The following is a 3501-nucleotide window of genomic DNA, read 5'->3' on the forward strand; positions in this document are numbered from 1 at the left end:
CCACCATCCCTCCCCCTCTTTGATTTTGGCTCCTTTTACAACAACAACAACAACAGCAACAACAACAACAGCCAGTGAACAGGTGTAACATGTCGACTGTTGGCCGGTGAAGAGCTGGTCGTAGCTGGCAGTGCAGCCTGAGTCTGAGTCTAAACTAAATCACAGTCGTTTCCCTTCAATTAGTCGGTGATTAACGCCAGTTCAGAGACGGCTGTGACGACCTTCTGACCACGTAACCACTTTAACCAGATCAATGGATCTGTAATCGTCCGTCACATCAGTAATCCAGGAAGTGTGTAGTCAGAGCGTGGGCTGTGTAGCATCAGCAGCAGCAGCAGCAGCAGCAGCAGGGGGCGGGTGGCTCCTCCTCCTCTGACCATCCACTTCACACTTCCCTCTGTTATCTGATATTTGTCTCCGACTGTGTGGACTCTTGTCCTCTCTTGGACACACTCCATACACACACCACTCACTGATGGACCGCTGCCACCTTTGTCATTTCATTTCATTTCCCTCTGTCGACGTCTGTCTCCCAAACATGATCTTGTTTTTCTGTTACTGGTTTTAGCGAGAAGCTAATTTTTCTGAAACACTAACAGTTAATTTCCTGTCTGGTCCAAAAACACGATTCATTTTCTTGGTTTCAAACCACCTTGAAATTCCTCTCAGTGTGAACGAGGCCGCAGGTCGAACTCCAGGTGAAGCTGGAGCAGAGACTGTGGAAATGTAGATCCAGTTATTAAACTGTAAATGAAGCCACGTGAATAATGAATGAGTGAGAAAATGACTGAATGAATCTTTAATGACGTCAATCTGTCCTGCAGCTTTATAACATAGATGTCATCAGATCTAAGGAGACGTTTTCTTTAATTAATCATCCAATCAACAATGTCAATTACCTCAATGTTTACTTTTCATCTTGAAGCCACAGGATGGCGACGTGTGGCACCACAGCCAGATAATGTCGTTTTTTAATCCCAACATTCCAGAAATGGAAAAACAGTTCTGGAGTATTTGTTTGTAGCAGTAGCAGTAACCACATACTACCTGTGGAAGTATTTGTCTCTCCCAGTACCAGTAGTAGAACTACACAGAGGATTTACCCCCAGTAGGATCTTTAGAACTACAGTATTTATCATCCACACCGAAGCCACACAGTACAGAGACGTTTTCAATCTAAAACTAAATGTGTGTCTCCCCGTGTGTGTATGTGTGTGTGTGTGTGTTTTTCCACTGTTTGTCTCCTTTTTCAGTATTTCATTTGTTTTTGATTGATTATCTATATCTACATATCTATATTCACCTACATTTAATCATATCATTTTTAAAAATACATTTTACCGTCTGTTCCTAAAGTCTTACGTCACAGACATGAAAAAGCAGTTTATTTAACGTCCTCCTGTGGACAGATGCACACCAAACCCATCTTTATTCACACACACACACACACACACCAAATCCATCCTATAGCTATTTACTATATGGCTTTCATGCAGATTTATAAACTTGATGAATCTCCCCCCCTCTCTCTCTCCCTCTCTCTCCCTCTCTCTCTCTGTCTCCCTCTCTTCCTCTTGCTGACTGCACCATTTTTTTTGCAGCTCCTTGCTGAACTTGTGCATTCACGGCCGTGAATCTTCTCCCTCTCTCTCCCTCTCTCCTCACTCCTCCTTCTTTTTCCTGCCGCTCCTCCATCAATCATTCCATCTTTTTAATCCGTCAGCTGACTCCCTCGGAGTCGTGCGGTGAAGCAGAAGCCTTCACCAAAGTGACTAAGGTGTTTCCCAAAGATGAACGCCTCTGTAGGGAGGCGAGGGGTGACAGTTGACGGGTGAGGGTAAATGTGTGCTCACCACTGAGCCAACTCTTCAGAGGCTTTACTCCTCTGATCAGGTTTCTTTTAAAAACTCTGCCCTGACGACGAGAAACAATCAGAGACAGGAAAGACTTTATGAGTATTGATCAGTCGGAGCCAGACTTCCTTCAAGCTGTGGCTCCTCCATCGTCACTGACACTGAGTGTGGCATTTATTTAATATACATGTGACGTCGTTCATACAACAGAAATATAGACAAATATTATTACCTCAAAAGACAAATAACTTCTGTTAAAGACTCATTTATGTTGGGTATATTACTCTTAATATTTAATATTTGTTTGGTTACTGTAGCACAAAGCACCTGCTTTTCTGTGTAGTCGTAAACCATTAGCAATGTTGCAAAAAAAGCTATATTTATTCCCTACATTTATATGTAAATAATCAATATTTTTTTAAAAAAGTATTTAAAAACACTAACTGAAACTAAAACTACCAATAAAAAATATATCAATTTGTAATATGTACAACAGATTCATTCAATTTTTACAGCTGTTTATATTATATTATTGTCTTATATTTTACCAAAAAAAGTCTTAATAAAAACCAAAGATCACACAAGGACGTTTTCAAAGCTGAACATCAGAATCACATTCTCAAATATATGAGAATGTGATATATATATATGACGTATAAAAATGCCACAGTATTTCCCTCACAGACAAATGAAGCTTCATTATCACCAACTCTTCTCTCCTCCAGGTTCTGCCTCTGTTCCTGGCATCCTTCCATCCAGCCGCAGTTGTGACCCTGACCCCTCACCCTCTCGCCCTCTCCTGGGGATAATGGCACAGGTTCCCACCTATCAAAAACCTTGTCATCGATCATTGTTCCCCTGCTGTCTGCTCCTCTGGCAGCTTTTGTCTCCAGGCCTGGCAAATCCTGTGGCACCGGCGGCAGATGGACGCAGCGGCGTCGTTGGATTGAAGAGGTACGAAGGAAAAGTGGAACAGCTCAGTGGGAACGGGCTTTTGTGACTCGATGTGTTGCTGCCCCAGTTACCTGAGCTCTTCAGAGACCTGCATTGTTCAGGAGCGTAGAAGAGCTGTGAAATGTGCTCCTCACTCCACCGTGTGTTCTTTTTTTAATTATATATAAATATAAATATATCTTATGCTTATTCATCTTATCTCGGCCTTGTCAGCCTGTTAAACGTTGGCTCCAGTTCCAGTGAAAAAGCTGATAATTCTGCTGTTTCTGTCAAAGTAGGACATTTAATATCATGATTTCACTGCTGGCTGTTTAGGTCCAGTGGGGATTGTGGGTTTGATTCTCAGCCCTGACAGGACTGCGGTTGTGTTGAACATGAACCAAAGACAATAGTAATAAAAATAATAAAATATAATAAATAAAATATTAATAATAAATAACTAAAATATTTTTAAAAAATCAACTTTATGATTACTCCATACTAAATGCTAATACTAGCATGTGTGGCGATGTTAGCCAGCATGCTAACATCCTGAACATTAATGTGGTGTATAGGATATTAGGTCTAATAAAGCAGAGATAATCAATTCAGATACAGTTGATGATTTCTATGGTAAATGTTTTATCCTATGGGATCTATACAGTAGACAAGATAAACAGTGTTTGTGTGAATCTGGAAAAAAAAAAAAAAAAAA

The sequence above is a fragment of the Cynoglossus semilaevis genome, chromosome 10 (assembly GCF_000523025.1).
Source record: "Cynoglossus semilaevis isolate Cse_v1.0 chromosome 10, Cse_v1.0, whole genome shotgun sequence".
NCBI classification, from domain to species: domain Eukaryota; kingdom Metazoa; phylum Chordata; class Actinopteri; order Pleuronectiformes; family Cynoglossidae; genus Cynoglossus; species Cynoglossus semilaevis.